The sequence below is a fragment of the Neofelis nebulosa genome, chromosome X, assembly GCF_028018385.1.
Source record: "Neofelis nebulosa isolate mNeoNeb1 chromosome X, mNeoNeb1.pri, whole genome shotgun sequence".
Classification (NCBI taxonomy): domain Eukaryota; kingdom Metazoa; phylum Chordata; class Mammalia; order Carnivora; family Felidae; genus Neofelis; species Neofelis nebulosa.
Window position 1 is genome coordinate 12088800 of NC_080800.1, and position 18647 is coordinate 12107446.

General features: G+C 44.8%; 1 protein-coding gene across 4 annotated transcripts in view; it reads right to left on the minus strand.

Moving 5' to 3' along the window:
* Nucleotides 1–18647, minus strand: part of PIR (pirin) — a 97980-nt gene that overhangs the window by 50923 nt on the left and 28410 nt on the right. The window lies entirely within an intron of this gene.

The window sequence follows — 18647 nt, forward strand, 5'->3', positions numbered from 1 at the left end:
TTTAATGTTTATTCATTTTTGAGAGAGAGAGAGATGACAGAGCACGAGCAGTGGAGGGAGAGAGAGAGAGGGAGACACAGAATCCGAAGCAGGCTTCAGGCTCTGAGCTGTCAACACAGAACCCAATGCAGGGCTCGAACTCACAAGCCACGAGATCATGACCTGAGCCGAAGTCGGATGCTTAACCGACTGAGCCACCCAGGCGTCCCGAAAGGTGGGCTTTTTTTTTTTAATGTTTATTTTGAGAAAGAGATAAAGAGCGTGCACAAGCGGTGGAGGGGCATAGAGAAGGAGAGAGAGAATCCCAAATAGGCTCCATGCTGTCAGCACAGAGCCCAACTCAGGGCTCCAACCCACCAACCGTGAGATCATGACCTGCGCTGAAATCAGGAGTCGGAAGGTTAACTGACTGAGCCACCCAGGTGCTCCTGAAAGGTGCTGGTTTTTTTTAATATATATTAAGGCTGCTAGTCTTTAATAACAGTTGCTGTAAAAATCTCCCACTTTGTTTCTGACTTTAATCTCATTTACAGCAGTTTTAACATGGGTCAGATCTATCAGTCTTTTCCTTCTGATGCTTTTAAACTTAGAAAGTCTTTCCCCACCCAAAGATCACATAAATGTCTTCCTACATTTTTCTAGTTCTACATTTTAACATTTAATTCTTTGATCTCTGTTGAATTTATTTTGCTATGAGGTATGAGATCATGAGCTAAACTGGTGTCCTTTTATATTGAATGGTGAATCACTTGTCCCAGCTGACATATTCTCGTCTTTTCCTCAACTGATGATAGTCTTCTGGAGTCTTTTGCAGGTAGGTTCCCTTTCTGCCCATCACAAGGAAGAGCCTTAATGCAGACAACTTCACAAGTAGCTCAAGAGTCCAAACTAATCAACGAAGATCTACTCCATAAGGAGTTCTTGTCATGATCTAGTACACTTCCCACTGGGCCTCCCAATCTCCTTGTCCTTCCGCTACTTCCCTGCTCTCATGGTCTGCTGGGCTCTGCATGGGGGAGAAAACCCATCAGCACAGACCCCTTTTCTCTACCACGAACACCTTCACACACACACACTCGAGAAACTCACTGCCAGAACCTTTGGCCCCTGTGTGGAGAACCATACCTTCCTCTGTCCCCTGGAGATCCTAAATCTTTGAGGAAGTGAAAAGTACATTTACCGCACTATTTAAAGCAAACTTCTAATTCTCGTTGCTCAGAACAGGCTGAAATGGTAAGGCTTCTGTCTCTAATCCAAAGCACTCGGATTTCTGAGTTCTTGATTATTCTAAAATATTCTGATAAGGGGTGGGAAAGATGAGTTTCCATCCTCAGTGCCAAAGGTTATCATGGGGGGCTTAAAACCTTATAATCGTAGTTTGACATATACATGAAGTGCTACACAAAGAAACGACAAGGAACACTTGGGCAAACCGCCAACAACTCTTATGGGGTGAGAGAGAGGACCAGACAACATTTTTAACTTCTATCAAACATAAAGAATTGTGGGAAATCTCAAGCATCAAGCTGTCCAGCTGACCAAGAATCCGGACATAGTCAAATTATTCTCTAGTCCTTTCCTCGACTTTCCTCGAGCAGCCCTGTTGTCCATAGTAACATTCTCAGCCCTCTCCTCACCTTCTGTTTAGGAGAGGGGTAGTGAGGAGAGAAGAGCAAACGGGGAAGGGAATAAAGGTGCTGACAGGGCTCGCAGGCCTGACATTTAACCGGAGGCATGTTGACTGTGAAACTGGTCCCGGACTCCTTCACTCTTTGAGTCAGCATTCTCGCCTGAAGTTGGGTTACAGATGTTCTAACGTTTTGGAAAATTAAAACCAGACGAAGAACAAATACCCATCCTTTATATGAGTAACCCATCCATAATTTTACAAAGGCAACAGTACAATAAAACCACAATGACCTCCAAATATGCCAACAGGGAACCTTTCTATCCCTTGTCTCCTACCCATGGGTAATATGTTCCAAGGTTGAGTCAGCAAATCTATTAACAGATGCTAGAATATTCCTCACAGGGCTTTTTAATATTTTTTCATCGCTATTAGTTACATTTGGTATTTACTAAGATGCTTTTAAGGGTTCTTGCAAGAAAGTGCATGAATAGGGTGTCTGGGTGACTCAATCGGTTAAGCATCTGACTTTGGCTCAGGTCATGATCTCACGGCTCAGCTCATGAGTTCGAGCCCCACGTTGGGCTCTGTGCTGACAGCTCAGCCTGGAGCCTGCTTTGGAATCTGTGTCTCCCTCTCTCTCTGCACCTCCCCTATTCGTGTTCTTTCTCTCTCTCTCAAAAGTAAACAAACATTTGAAAAAATTAAAAAGAAAAGAAAATGCATCAAGATGGGAAGCTGTTTGGCAAAGATAAGACTTCACAGAGAACTGGAACGGATACCTCTGTGCAGATATGATAAAGGGGGAATTTATTATGGCACAGGGCTTCTCCTACGTGATCATTTGAAGGACAATCTGATACAGTGAGGGGTATCTGCTTGTACAGACATATACCTGAAGGTACCTTTTTGGTGTCTAAAGAGAGAGAGGGAGGTTCACTCAGAAGCTTCCTTCCAGGAAAAAGAAACAAGGCATTCCCAGAGTGGGAAGAGACACACTTAGTAAGTTTCTGCACGAGGGCCGATGGCAAAGGTACTGCACAAATGAAAGGAGGCAAAATTCAGGAAACCTGAGTCTGGGCCTAGGTTCCTTCCACAATGAGCTGTGTGACCTTGGAGAAGGCCTTCACCTAGGTGGGCTGATCTCTCATGTCTGTTGCTGCCTGCCATTCTGACCCCAACAGAAGAAAAAGGAAGAGTAGGTTTTGGTTGGCTCTGCAGAGCTTCTCATCGCATCAGGAACTCTAAACTCTTGCTGCCCTAAGAACTTCACTCATAGCCTAATACCCCATTACAACAATGGAAGAGGTAAATGAATGGGAAACTTCCTGTCCACCTGCTACATAAATAGGCCGCAGACGGACCCTATGTTGTTTAGTCCAAAGCCTGATGAAGCCAACTCGAATTCTCATACATCCGGTTGCGTTAAATATATTCCAAATAAACACATTCTGAGCCATTTAGAGCCTGCCTACCCCACACATGCCCTGCGAAATTGTACCCACCATCTGCTAGCAGTAAGCAACACCCTGCAGCTAGAAAAGTCCTCCACCTGCTGCTAGCGTTTGGAGCCCTCTGACCCAGAGACCCTCTACCTTGTTGCTGAGTGACATCACCTAGACAGGTAAAGCGCCTTCCCTGATTTCCCCTACTCCCCCGGGAGGTCCCTTGCCCTATTCCCCTTATCGTGTCACTGTCTCCAGAAGGTCTCCAGCCGTGAGGGACTTACTTTCTCACGCAAGCTTGTCGACACACCACCCAAATAAAGCTTGGGTGTCACGGCCTCTCTCACACCTGTCTCTTCCTTAATCAACTTTCAAATTTCCAAACTTACTACACCAACCCTTCTAAATGAAGTAAGTATACAAGCAGGCTCCCAAAGTATTAAATATGGCCTCCCCTCTACCCACAAACAAAAAAGGAGGTTCCCTACTATTCAGCAACAGCTCCACAGAATTGAAGAGTTGACCAAATCAACTAAAGGGCTGAGACCTATGGAAGGGGTCAGTACTTACCTCCCACGCGGGCGAGTAAGCAGTGGTCGGCTCCTTAGGAAAATTACTGATCGGTCAAGAACTTCCTCTGAACCCTTCAATAATCCATCTCTCCTCTTAGACCTCCCTGTCTTTAAAGTGTCCACAGATAGGGGCACCTGGGTGGCTCAGTCAGTTAAGCGTCTGACTCTTGATTTCGGCACAGGTCATGATCTCACGGTTCGTGAGATCGAGCCCCGCATCAGGCCCTGTGCCGACAGTGTGGAACCTGCTTGTGATTCTCTCTCTCTCTTTCTCTACCCCTCCTCACTCGTGCTCTCTCTCCTCTCTCTCTCTCTCTCTCTCTCTCTCAAAATAAATAAATTTAAAAAAGAGAAAAAAAAAGTTTCCACAGATAAAAACATGCTCTCGTCAGAAAGTCTGATTTATGTTGGCTTGTGCCAAACTGGTAAGGACCTATGAGCGTGTGGCTAAGAGCCCAAACTGGAGCCAGACACCTACCTAGTTGGAATGCCAGCTCTGTCACTCACTAGATGCACAGCTAGTCTCACTAGCCTCCCTTCCTTCTCTCATTATGTTGCTGTGAGCATTTGTGAGAACCCAAGTTAAACCACATAATATGCCTCCTCAGAGTCTCTCAGCCTCGCTAGCTCCTGAGCCCTTGCCCCCCCCCGCCCCCACCACACTGACTGCCAAGTTCTGAATGGTGGGAGCTGCAGCAGCTCCAGAGCTCCTGGGCTTGACCTGACAGACCCATGGAAGCTCTGGATCCAAGCCCAGACTGGAATGAGGATCCAAGCCACTGGATGTGGTATGTGCCCTCCTCAGAGAGGCTGCCCGAAGTGGCTGGGTGACACAATCCAGAAAGGAAGGGCATTAGCCTCAGTGGGGCCAACTTTGGCGGAAGAGGGATGGAAGGAAGATGTGGAATGACAGGAAAATTCGTCTCTCTTTCTCCGTTACAAAGTCCCGAGGTACAGTTTTCCATCAGGCATCCTGTGCCTCCAAGCATCTGCCTCATTTCCCTTCTCCCTCACACTCGCTGCCCCGGGATTGTACAGAAGTCCTGCCTTAGGCTCTGTCTTCCAGAGAACTCAAGTTAAATTGGGAGGAAGAAAACGCATAAAGCATTCGAACTTCACTGCCCAGTACGGTTACCACCAACCATATGAGGCGAACGGAGACGTGCCATGAGTGTAAGAGACACACGACATTTCCCAGACTTGGTCCAAATGATGTAAAATAGCTGATTATGAACTTACATTGATTATATGTTGAAATGACAATATTTTGGATAATTGGACTCAGATATGTGATTAAAATTAACTTCATCTGTTTCTTTTTACTTTTTTAAAAATGTGACTACTGAATATTTTGAATTAGATGTTGCTTCCATTATGTTTTTACTGGACAGCCCCTAGAATTTAGTACCTCACAAGTCCACGAAAGATGTTACCATTTTCATTTCCATTCCCAAGAAGTTCTAGACATTTGCTGTCAATAAAGCCTGATGATAAAAAGGAATGTGGGAATAGAAAGGGAGACAGATAGGGAAAAGGGGGCGAATATGTATTAAGTATGCTTAATGTCACTAGACACATTATGTATCACACAAATAACTTGAAAACTATTCGTTATTATCCCCGCTTGGCGGATAAGGAAATAAGGGCTCAAAAATAGTTTTCCCAAGGCAACAGAGGTATTAGACAACATAGCTGAAAACTGGACCCAGGTCAGCTTAACTCCACAGTTCATGCTTTTTTTTTTTGTTTGTTTGTTTTTTGATCTATCATACTGTCCAAGCATTGGCTCTAATGGTACGGTATGGTTTTGATAATGGAGGCTTTTTGACATATGTTAGGGCTTCCCAAAATTCCCTTAAATCACTTAATAGGAGGTCAACTACACTAACCAAGTTAAAAGCTACTGCTGAACACAAATCAATCAATATTTACCCCATCCCCTCTCTCTGGCCTTGGGTGCAAGAATTGGGTGCATGGAATGGAATTCAATTGATCATACATCACAGTCCACATCACATGGTCATCGTACATCCATGAGAGGCCCCGCCTTGTTTTGTATTTTTCCCCATTATCCCTAATTTCAATCCCATTCTCCCACTGGTTCTTGGTTGGGCATCCGTAATGAAATTCCTCTCAATATACCCTTCATATGTTTATTCAAATATATAGGTGTCCTTGAAAAATAAGTGATATTGTGGCATAAATGCTTTCCTGTTCTGACTTATGCCACATTATTTCCTGAAATCTAATAATATGGATAGAATTAAATACAGTCTATTGCTTCTGGCAGCTACATCACACTCCATTATACGTAACCACCATATCTGACTTATCCATTCCTGAAGTGGCGAACACCGACATCATCTCTGACTCCTTTCTACCACCCAGGACGCTGAGATGATCATTGCTGTGTCTACTTGGTGAAGTTTCGCTGGAGTAAATATCCAGGAGTAGAATTACTGGGGCACACTCCATATTCAGTGTTCCCTTCAGTAAGCAATGCCAGTTCACTCTCCACAACGAATAGCTATACTCGCGTGCCACACATGAAGCCTCTATTTCTTTCCATCCTTGCCGGCATTTGCCAATACCCAACTTTCTAACTTTGGCCAACCTGACGGGTGCTCGGTGGCAGCGTATTATTTGAATTTACATTTCTCCGCGTGTTGGCTAGAAGAACATCTCTTCGTATTCTTATCAGCCTTCAATAGTTGGGTGGAGGATTTTCTTAAGACCTAGTGCCTGGAGTTGCCACCGACACAAGCATCTTTTCACAAGAAGACAGGAATGTTTCACTCCAAAGGGCAGAGGCACTACAGAGACATGGCTTTGTTCTCCCAGCTATGTTAATGCCCTGGACTGACCACATCTATCAGTTTTCTGCAGCTATAACTGCTCTAGGGCTTGGAGATTTGGTTGTGTAATGAAATCTCATGGAACTAGGGCTGGTATTCCAATAAATGTGTCTCTTACTACCTTCCGGATCTACTTTCAAAGTGAGATGAAGGAGAACTGGTGTACAATGAATTCAAGTTGGGAAGTCCTGATGGAGCCACATCCAGCCCGGGGAAAAGCCAGGCTGCGGTGCTTATGAAGAAGAGAGTCTGTACCGCACCCAAGCAAAGCAGAGTTAAAGTTGGGTAAGGATGCTTTGGGACTTCATTTAGAATGTACTTAGAAATTATAATTTCTGTTGATTTGGTTTATAAAAGCAAGGGGGTTTAGATCAGGAGCTTGGATTTCTTCTTAGAAATTTGATGATGAAGGAGATGTGTGTTCAAGACTATGACATTTTAATTTTTTTTTAGTGTTTCTTTTTTTTAATTTTATTTTTTATCTTTTAAAATCTACGCCCAAATTAGTTAGCATCTAGTGCAACAGTGATTTCAGGAGTAGATTCCTTAGTGCCCCTGACCCATTTAGCCCATCCCCCTTCCCACACCCCCTCCAGCAACCCTCAGTTTGTTCTCCATATTTATGTGTCTCTTCTGTTTTGTCCCCCTCCCTGTTTTTATATTATTTTTGTTTCCCTTCCCTTATGTTCATCTGTTTTGTCTCTTAAAGTCCTCATATGAGTGAAGACTAGGACATTTTAATATTTAGGTAATTTTGATGCTACTACTTGGGCTTCTCACACACCTCTCGACATGGCTGGGAATAATTCAACAGGGAACTAGGATAGGGAGTAAATGTGCAGCATAGAATAGGATGTGCCTTGGTAATTATTTAATGAAAATAACTCTCTATATTCATTTCAGACCCTTCTGCGGGTAAAATTTATCCCAGAGAGTTGACGTTAGTTTCGGTGAAAGGAGGTCCACAATGACAAACTTCTCTCCTTCCCTGAGGTTGGTGCGGGGGGTGGGGGGGAGGCAGTCACTGCTAAGTAGCTGAGTGTCCAATCCAATAGATTAACAAAACAAAATGCTGGGGAATATTGGGGGAGCCTCCAGACCCCTCTTTTTTTTTTTTTAATTTTTTTTTTCAACGTTTTTTTTTAATTTATTTTTGGGACAGAGAGAGACAGAGCATGAACGGGGGAGGGGCAGAGAGAGAGGGAGACACAGAATCGGAAACAGGCTCCAGGCTCCGAGCCATCAGCCCAGAGCCTGACGCGGGGCTCGAACTCACGGACCGCGAGATCGTGACCTGGCCGAAGTCAGACGCTTAACCGACTGCGCCACCCAGGCGCCCCTCCAGACCCCTCTTTAATGTTCCCATAAGGCAACATCCAGCTGCTCTCAGCCTTCCTCATCCATTCCTGGGGGCGGAGGAGAGAGGGAAGGATGGGATCCAGTTGGTGAGGGCCATTCAAGGAACTGAGCCTGCTCAGCTGGGCTAGTCCCTCTCCCATGAGGTAAGAGGCCAGCCTCTGAGAAGGATGCCTATAACTGTAAACTCTGCCTGGACATGCTTAATGAAGTAGAGAAACTATTAAAAAGCTCACAGGATCTCAAGAGACCGGTCATGTGTCCTTATCCAGATTTTACTGTAATAAAGATGATATTTGGATCCCCATCTGGCTAACTCCTCAAAGTCTACATGTCAGTTCATCCTGACTTGGGAGGGGAAGAAATGATAATTACCTCTTGGTCTTCTCTCTACCTCAACTCCCTACATGCGACTTGTACCCAATTCGAAGTCCTCTTCTGCTTTTGTCTGGTGGACAGACTCTCACTTAAAACCTACGACAACATCTCATCACAGTCACCAGGAACTCTTACTCGAAACTTGCACCGATCAGTAACAGATGGCTTTGAATCGGGATCTGATGTCAGGGAAAATCGACCGGCCAAGCTTCAAGAGCTCCTCAGAGACACTCAAAGTCCCCAAGGCACACAAAGACGTAAGTGGGTACGGACCCCTGACAAGCAGAGCTGCCACAGCCCAGCATGGACACTACCGAAAAAGGAATCTGGCCGGGAGGACTCAACTGGCAGAACCTCTAATAGGTGGTGGTGATGGGGTGGTGCGAGGCAGGCGGGTTTATGAGAAAGCACTCTAGTGGAGAGGACGGAAAGGCACAAAAATCAATGCTAAAGGAACTGGGATGGAGTGGAAAAGATGTCAGGGTCTTTATCTTCCTCCTTTTCATAGCCCAGCTCTCCTTCTCTTGTGGATTCCTTCTTGTCATCAAAGAAGAGCAGGTGGGGAAGGGAAGGGAAGCCAGCATTGTTCTCAGAGACTAGGGATGAGAGGGAAACTGACCATAGGTGGTTGTCTGAAGGTGGTGGGAAAGAAGAGTCTTGTGGTCTGGACTTCAAAATGATTTCCTCCAGAAGGATGCATTTAAACTTCTCCAATTGCTACCTACAGTTGGACTGATAAAGAAAAATTTTGGGGGCGCCTGGGTGGCGCAGTCGGTTAAGCGTCCGACTTCAGCCAGGTCACGATCTCGCGGTCCGTGAGTTCGAGCCCCGCGTCAGGCTCTGGGCTGATGGCTCGGAGCCTGGAGCCTGTTTCCGATTCTGTGTCTCCCTCTCTCTCTGCCCCTCCCCGTTCATGCTCTGTCTCTCTCTGTCCCAAAAATAAATAAAAAAATGTTGAAAAAAAAAATTTAAAAAAAAAAAAAAAAAAAAAAAAAAAAAAAAAAAAAAAAAAGAAAAATTTTGGTCATCGTGCTTTCCTTCCATAATGTTAAAAATGAGGGGCGCCTGGGTGGCTCAGTCGGTTAGGCGGCCGACTTCAGCTCAGGTTATGATCTCGCAGTCTCTGGGCTCGAGCCCCGTGTCGGGCTCTGTGCTGGCAGCTCGGAGCCTGGAGCCTGCTTCGGATTCTGTGTCTCCCTCTCTCTCTGCCCCTCCCCTGCTTGCTCTCTCTTTCTCAAATAATAAACATTAAAGAAAAAAAAAATTTTTAAAAATGACCCACCTCTATGGAAGCAAAGAGAACCAGGGGGCTTTAAAATTTCATTAAGACAGGGGCGCCTGGGTGGCGCAGTCGGTTGAGCGTCCGACTTCAGCCAGGTCACGATCTCGCGGTCCGTGGGTTCGAGCCCCGCGTCGGGCTCTGGGCTGATGGCTCGGAGCCTGGAGCCTGTTTCCGATTCTGTGTCTCCCTCTCTCTCTGCTCCTCCCCCGTTCATGCTCTGTCTCTCTCTGTCCCAAAAATAAAAAAAAATAAAAAAAAAAAAATTTCATTAAGACAGAGGCAAATTACCATTATTTTATTCTTCCATGAACCTGGACGAGCTGGATCTGAACCAGTTCATGTCATGTTCCAAATGGAACAGCTCTATTCTCAACATGGAGGACTCCCATAATGATACAAAAGCATTGCACCTTTGGAATTTTGTACTATTTTAATTTTGCTCACTCAGAGGGAGAAAAAAGGCAGAGAAGACAGAAGAGCAGTTATTCCAGGTGAAACACTATTGGCATATTCAAGACAGTTCTAAAGACAAAAGAAAATGAAATTGAGCGGCGCCCGGGTGTCTCAGTCAGTTGAGCGTCCGGCTCTTGGTTTCAGTTCAGATCCTGATCTCACAGTTCATGAGATTAAGCCCCACGTCAGGCTCTGTGCTGACAGCATGGAGCCTGCTTAGGATTCTCTCTCCCCCTCTCTCTCTGCCCCTCCCCACTCTCTCTCAATGTAAACATTTTTAAAAAAAGAAAAGGAAATTGAAAAGTTAAAAAGATCTTTGTCCTATCAGCTGGCTCCTTGAGACACGGGCCTGCTTCTCTTGAACCTTCTGATTGTGTTGAGCCTCCTCTCTATTCTGCCTTCCGCTAAAGCCACCATGTTCACAAGCCTGGTGACTCACCACACAGTATACTAGTGTTAGTAGTTGACATGCCTGTCCCTTCCTTTGACCGTGCCCTTCCAGCTCCCTGATTCCTTTCATCTTTTCCCCTCATACCTTCACAGTGTCTTGCACGCGGTTGGTCTCAATACCTATTTGCTGAGCTCAACCAAACTATAAAGGCATAGATACCTTTCTGGGAAATCCTTCCAATTCTCCGTGGCCAGTATGGAAGTCCCTCCAGGAAAGGGAGGATCAGAATGCTTCCTCATCTCATTTTACTGAGCCAAAGGAAAACCAAACAGCCCAAGGGCACGCAAGGGACGATAAAAAGGATCCCCCTGTGGTTTTAAGACCACAACATGCTCTTCCTTTAATAGAGTAAACCCTATCAATGATTTAGAGCCCACGTGAGTTGAAATTTAAAAATTCTTGCCTGAGAGGACTTACACCTAGCCACAGGAGCAGAATTCTTAAAGCTTCAAGTAATCAAAATTACATCTGACACCATATTTTCTCATCACGTTTTAGTCTGAGTTTGGTCCAGCTGTTTATAAGCTACGTGATCCTAAGCGTCTGTGCTTTGGTCGAAATAAACAGCTGTGTTTGCAGCTCGCAGCAGCATGGCTTTATAGACACCAATAGCAGTCTTTAAAATACTGCCGTTTACCTCATTTATATCCACAAGAGCTTATCTTCCAATGCAACGTCCAAGAGCCTCCGAAGCTACCTGAAGCAGTCCTGTAGCTTTCACTCTGGTTAGAGAAACATATGTCATGTGTTCCTGGGGAAAGACTTCTTACATCCTAAAAGTGCAAGCCTTGACAGTTGACCGAGTGATTACAATGAGTTATAAAGTGTCCACTCACTTTTATTGAAGGCGACGCCTTGGTTTTTTTTATGGCTTTCATTATACTCTGATTCTAAATTTCCTTGCTAATCTGTACTCCTGATTACCAAGGCCAACAATGTAAGAATGGCACGGGATGTAACATCTGGTTTAAAAGCACACCTATCCATTCTTCATGTATTGCCAGAAAAGGGCTTGTTACCACCACTGGAATGTACTTCCTAGGTCCGCAAGGACATCGTGAAGGAATAATAACATCTGGCACCCTTTGTGCACACCAAGAATGCTATTTCTGGGGTGAGTGGACCGCCCTGGGCAAGAGCAACCTTTCGTACAGCTGATTTGAGCAAATCCTGACCACTGTTTATTTGAACATTCCTCACTACAAATGAAGTGCCTGTCTTTGAAGTTGCTGGATGCATTTCTTTGGTGTCCTCCTCGTTACTAAACAAGACCAACAGACCGAATTGTGCCTATTCTCAACACTGAATCAGAACCAAGTTTTGTTCTTGTGTGTGGAATGATGCAGATCATCTGGTCGGGCTACATGGTCCTTGTGGGGCAGCCGCTCCTACAGAACGAACTGCCTTGTGAAATTCGACAGGACAGCAGACTGCACGCAGCGCTCCACCCTACCTTATCCTCAAACCACGCTACTGACAACCCTGGGAGAGAGGGATACCGGAACACATACAGCCAACATCAGCCATAGGCAAAATCCAGGAGTAGACAGACTTGGTCTTGGGTTCCCCTCCAGCCCAGTACCCTGCACCATTTCCTTCTGCCCCGTCACAACCCCACCAGGATCTGGTCGTCCATGCATCCTGACATCAGGATCCCCAAAGAGTTATTGCACGCCTACCATCCATGCCTTTAATACCGGCCATTCTATGACATGACCTCTGTCGCCCTCTCTTTTCTTTCTTTCCCTCGCTTTATGCACACAAGCAAAATCAATTGTCCCTCCTCCAACTGCCATGGAAGTTTTGCACACTGCTGGTTTAGCCTCTCACGTACCACATTATACTGTCAACGTGTGTCAGTTTCCCTCCCCAGTTAGACCTTGACCTTATTTGAGAACGGTGGACATTCCTCATTCACATCGTATCACCAGGGCACTGCACGATGGGCACACAGCTAGTGCCTAACGACTAAATGAACAGAGCTCACAGACAAATGGGACACATGGATTAAATAACTGTCAGTCTCCAAATCCCCTGGGATTGAAGGTAGATGGTTGTGTAGATCTAGGGCAGCTGAGAAGGCTTCACTGAAGAGAGGGGACATAGGCTGGACCTTGGCGAACGGCAGCAAGGAGGCAGAGGTGGTGAAATCCTCAAGTTCACGTTTCTACAGGACTGTACTTCACCATATCCTTTCCCCGCAAATGGTGTTTCCCTCATGCTATGTCAAAGGAGACCAGAAGGCTGCCTTATGCTGGTATTTCGTTTCCTCTCTCCCTATACCCATCCACTATTTATTTAAGGTCTCAAAAGGGAAATTCAGCCATGATTCATTTGGGTGATTGTGGTTTTCTTAGGTGGAACTTTAATTTAGCCTCCCTTATAGCATCTAATTAAACGTGGACAATAATAAAAAACAAAAACTAGAGGAAAATAAAGACCTTTATCAGAAAGGAACATAAAATTACATGATTAAAAAGCTTCAGATTCCTAAAATGGTCAAATCATATTAGGTTTCCAGAAACTGCTTCATAGACATAATGGCCATCCATTTTTTTTTACATGTCCACTTAGTGTTCAATGTAATGTTGAACATTACAGTATTTTTCTTAGCTCTTTCTTTTATATCTATCCCTATTTTTTTCTTACAGTGAGAACCTTGACTCCTCAAAATATTATCAAGTTAACTCATTTGTTTTATTTCAATATACACGAAAAATTTTAAATTATAATGCCAACACTAACAATAAACTATGGAGTCAAGTTTAAAATCTTTGTCCCTTTTTTTGTCTTTAGAAAGTACATTCCACTAAAAATGTATCAGAGACCTATGGTTAAAAGCCCTTAAAGTAAATACTTTCTCTGTGTGGTTATGTTGCTGGTATCTTTACACAAATTTTAAGGTCCTCATCTGTTTCTGTTCAGTTTTGATTTTAAGATGTGGGTTTTGTTTTCCTTTTCTGGTTTGACTGGTTATTTTAAATGTGTGATCATATACAGCTTTCAAAACTGAAAAGAAAAAGACATATGGAGAGAAGGGTCAGGTCCGTCCTTACCCCCCAGCCCCATCCCAAAAGGAATGGTTTTTAAGTATCCAGTTTTCAAGCCGATCACAGAGCGCTCTGACTTATAGATCAAATGAGTGAACAGAGAAGGCTTCGGAAGGGACGAATCCTTTCTGGGCAAGTGTCTTTTCCGTCTGCTCACTCTCTGGGGCAGCTAAAGCCTGTTCTCTCGCGTTCCCTTCGTCAGAAACACACCATGCCACGCACCACCTCTGCGATCAGGAGAATATTCGTCATTCTTTTTCCATCTGCACCCATGAACCTGGTGGAATACTTCAAAGGCAAAAAAAGAAAAAGAAAAGAAAAGAAAAGAAAAGAAAAGAAAAGAAAAGAAAAGAAAAGAAAAAAGAAAAGAAAAAAGTGGGCCCGTGCCACCTGTTTCCATGATTTAATAGTGTTTTAAATGCTACTTTGAGAAGCCGTTCTGAGCTGAGGAAGGAAGGAGAGGCCAGCTCTCCCCACATCACAAAGTGAACCGAAGCAAACTCAGAAGAGAAGAGGGGCAGGGGGAGTGGAGACCTGGGGGAGGGGGGTCAACCATAAAGTCAGCAGGATCCATTGAAATGTGCCAGATGTAATCAGAGAGTTCAAATTATCCCTGAAATAGATAAATAGAGGTACAACGAAAAAATGTTCTAAGTTTACTATCCAGTATTATGATTGCCCAAAACCCACACCTGTTTGGATGTGCTATCACAGTACTTCCCTGAAAGCCACGTAAACTACACACACACACACACACATACATACACACACACACACACACACACACACACACACTTTTTTAATCAAACTAAGGTAGAAGGGATACTAACAAAATTGTATACTGGTGATGAAGTATTTCAAATGACATTAGGCCCTTAAAGTTTCCCAGATGAAAACCAAAGCTGGCAAATGTGGTGGGCGGCTCTTTCTAGCTCTGGTGTCGGAAGAAGTGTGTGTGTGCATCAGTGGCTGGGTACACAGCCTAAAAACCCCCATCGGCTCTCTGCATTGGAGGTAAGAATCAGACTTGGTTATAAATCATATGCCAAGCCACAACCAACACAGGCTGATTAGTGGGCAGGTTGCTCTTTTGTGGAGAGACTTGCCCAAGGGACACGGGATCTTCCAATGCCTGCCGGGGCAAAACTAAAGCCAAAAAGGGGGGCAGATATCACAACAGGGTTACAGTGAAATCTGGGAAGTATGTCTCCCTACTAGAGATTAAGCCGCACCTTGAAAACCCACAGGAAAGATGCTAAAGCAAGAAGACACGTGCCTGTGGACCCCTAAGCCTCCACACCTCTGCTCATCATTGTTGTCACTGCTCGAATTTAAGAGACCTGCAGGGAACAATGTTGGTCTTGCAAAACAGCCTAGTATTCACATTTAAAGAAAAAACATATACTTTTTTCTTTCCCTACTTCCTAATCCCTTAGTTTAAAAATACAATTTAGCTATTTTTACTGTTGTCTCAACTTTTTAGTTAGCTCATATTAAGTTTATTGCAATCATTCTTAATCCCTAATTTTCCACCTTCTTACTACTTCACCCATTTCTCATATTCCAGCATTCATTTACATTCTAATGATTTCACTTACGCACCCAGAAAATGTTTATTGTCTCGTATGTATCAGGCAGCGTGTCAGGTGTTGGGGCACAGTGGTAAGATCTCAGCAAATTACAGGACATGCTCGGTCAACTCTTTTTGGAAAGTGAATTTTGAAAATTTTGCTCAACGTCCAACACATGCATATACAAAATGTCCATCAAAAGGAAGATCCTTGGGGCACCTGGGTGGTTCAGTCGATTAAGCATCCGACACTGGTTCAGATCATGATCTCACAGTTCCTGGGTTCGAGCCCAGAGTAGGTAGGGCTCTGTGCTGACAGCTCAGAACGTAGAGCCTGCTTCTGATTCTATGTCTCCCTCTCTCTCTGCCCCTCCCCTGCTTGTGCAATGTCTCTAAAATAAATAAACTTAAAAATATTTTTTAAATAAAAAAGAAGATCCTTTCTGTCATGTCTGTAGGCCACATGAACACAGTACAAAGCCTTGGCAAGTAAGAGCCGTAACCACTTAGAGCTTATTCTGCACCGGGTATTGTTCTAAGTTCTTGACATATATTAACCAATTTAATCCTCTCGAGCCATTTTACAGTTGAGAACACTTGGGCCCAGCAAGCCTAAGTGACGTTTCTAAAGTTACGCAGTAGTGGAGCTGGCCTTGACCACAGGCAGTCTGGCTCCTGATTGCCATTTTTCTGACCCCAGTGAGGCTGAGGCCTCCTTAAGGTCTGCTTTCCACACAATGGAATTTACAACAGCAGGAGGCAAGTAGAGGCATTTGTGGCAGAAATTATATTCCAATAAACACGGCTCATGGCTCATCCTGATAAGGATGGAATGGGCTTTGGAGAATTTCATACGGTCATGAAAATAAACATGTGATTTTGACCTTCCAGAAGTGACAAACTATTCAAAGTATCCCATTTTTATCTTTTCCTCATTTCTTCAGCCTTCACTTTAGATGGTGATGTCCTGGCAGAATTTGGCTCAAAACTGGCAGTGGCCTCCCAACCCTAAGTGCAGAGACACATACAACCTGGGAATAGGGACACGTCTACCTTTCAAACTAAAAAAAAAAAAAAAAAAAAAAAGACAGTTGCGCTGCTTGCAAAAGCTTATAGCATCCTGCACAAAACTCCCTCACCTTTTTCATGGGTGTCACAACCCAAGTCCAGAAAGGTTTAGTAACGTTTGCCAAAAGCCACAGAGCTGAACCTTAGTATCTTCTCTAGGCACATAATCAACCTGTTCTTCCTGATGAGTCAACTCCTGCGTCTTGGGTCCCACAGTCATTACAGGTATTACAAATGGTGGTCCCTAGACCACAGCATTGGCATCATCTGGGAGCTGGTTCACAATGAAGACTCGGGCCTCACCCACACCTGCTGAATCAGGTAATCCATATGAATAAAGTTGGAAAGGGGCTGGGACGGTCACTAATTCCGTTTTCTAGATATCGTAGTTACAGGAGAGGAGCTGTTGTTGACTAGAAACACATCAATCTCTTGAAAGGTATTTTCCCAGCCTCACCTTGTAACTGAGCTTAAAATTATCTTCCCGATGCAAAACAATCTGCAGTTTGATTTAAGGTACGTGTAGGCTTTTTAAGGCTCAGTCTTTCCTTGGTGAGCCGATATTAAGGCTGCAGATGTACAAAACTATGTTTCTTAGGAGACCCAAAAAGAAATGGCCAATAGTCCCACCATCTTTACAATGACTCATGGTGGTATCTTTTCTTCAGAGCGGGCTGATGGTCTTTCCCGAATCCCAGCAAGCCTCTTTAGCACAGACAGCAAACATAAATCTCAGCCCAGCTCCTGCCCCAGTTAACATGAAGTAATCAAATAGTAACAGCTACCACTTACATGGTGCTTACGATGTGTCTGGTGCTGTCATCATAGATTAAATAGATCAAAAGCTCACTGAATCTTCACAGCAACCCTATGTTACGGAGGAGTACAGCGACGCAGAGAGGTTAAGCAGCTTGCCCAAAGCCACACAGCTAATTCATGGTGCTGATTCGAATTCAGGCTGTCTCCAGAGGCCATGCTGGTGACCAGAGCACCACGCTGCCTCTCAAGATTCAAATTAATGCTGCCCAAGGTTTCAAGAGTCCCTTATTAAGACGCTCTCATGATAAAGACTGATCTCTTACTTAGGAGAATGTAGTTCACTTCCGAGGCCTTACTCGACAAAACGGAAAAGAGGGAGGCCGGCAGCGCTACGAAGACGCGATTTTACAAAGCTAAAACATTACCTCTGGTCTCTCATTCTTGGTGGTGATTGCAAGACCAGGCGGTCTGCTGCACGGAAGTACTTTAAAACGTCCTTCTGCCTGTGATTGGAACCGGCTCCAACATTAAAACTGCATCGTGTTTGCCATAAATGAGAAGCGGTTGTGAACTCTAAGGATTCGTGATATTGCCGGCTTTGCTTATCTATTAAATCTGTGGTCTAATTTCTCTTTTTTAGCTGCAGACAGCTCTTTTTCTAAATGAAATCTTAAGGACGATTCCAATATACGTGACCACACAAGACCTTGTGCTTTGGCGAGAGTGAAGAGGGAAAATGATCTCGACCTCCACCCTCCACCTCGGCGTCCCCTGAAGGCGTGTCCCTAGAACTCTAGAGTCCCGGACACGCAGAATGAAAACTGCCACAGGCATCAGAAGGAGCCACTTAGCATGTGCCCTAATCCAGCTCTCCTTAGGCCTCCCCGCCTGACCCTACACACGACGACGTCGTTTGCCTTCTACCGGGAAGACTGCACAGCATCTGAATTCTGCTGTGGAGCTGAAGGGAAGAAAAGTCTTGACGCACATTTGAACAGGGCACTGTCCAGCGTTCGGCAAAACAGAAATGGGTCACAGAAACACAAGGAAGGGTCACATTTCCAACCACAAAGTAAGCCACAGGCGTGCTAGGGGTATAAACAGTCAGATATATATATATGCTCAATGGAGAGCAAATTTTGATTTTTGTTCTTCGGTTACTTCTGTCTGCCCTGGAAACACAAATCAAAGTGACGCAACCGACAATCCTGACCAACCTGTTCACCACAACACGGATCCCCGAGTGGCTGGCTAGTCACCACTGCCGAGCCATTATCCTTGTGGGCGCATATAAACAAAACTGAAATGTAGGTAAGGTAGTATTTAAGGTAGTTTTAAGCGCTGACCGCCCACAGGGAGAATGGCAAAGTGGTTCCCAATATGGTGGCATTTGTGGAACCAGATGTCAGAACCTTCAGATCCCCCAGGAACCCTGTGAACCATTTCCAGCCGCTCCCGGGCCCAAACTCAATGGCCATTAAGTAATGCCTTTGAGTAAGAGAACATGAAAGCCCAGCTCCCTTGCCCAGGGTGGGTCAGGACAACTTGGAGGCAGACTGAACCTTCCAGAGTCCCTGTCCTCTTTGGGACTTTGCCTGACTCTTGCTTGGCTCCCTTCCCCGTCCTGGTTCCTTCTTCTGTTCTCCTAGGGACACTTTGTTTATAATCACTTGCACATGAATTCCCATCTCAGGGTCTGCCTCTGGGAAACGCCACCTAAGAGACCACACCACCCAGCTCACTACCCAGCTGGCCGTCACCGTGAATCACGTGGCCTCCCC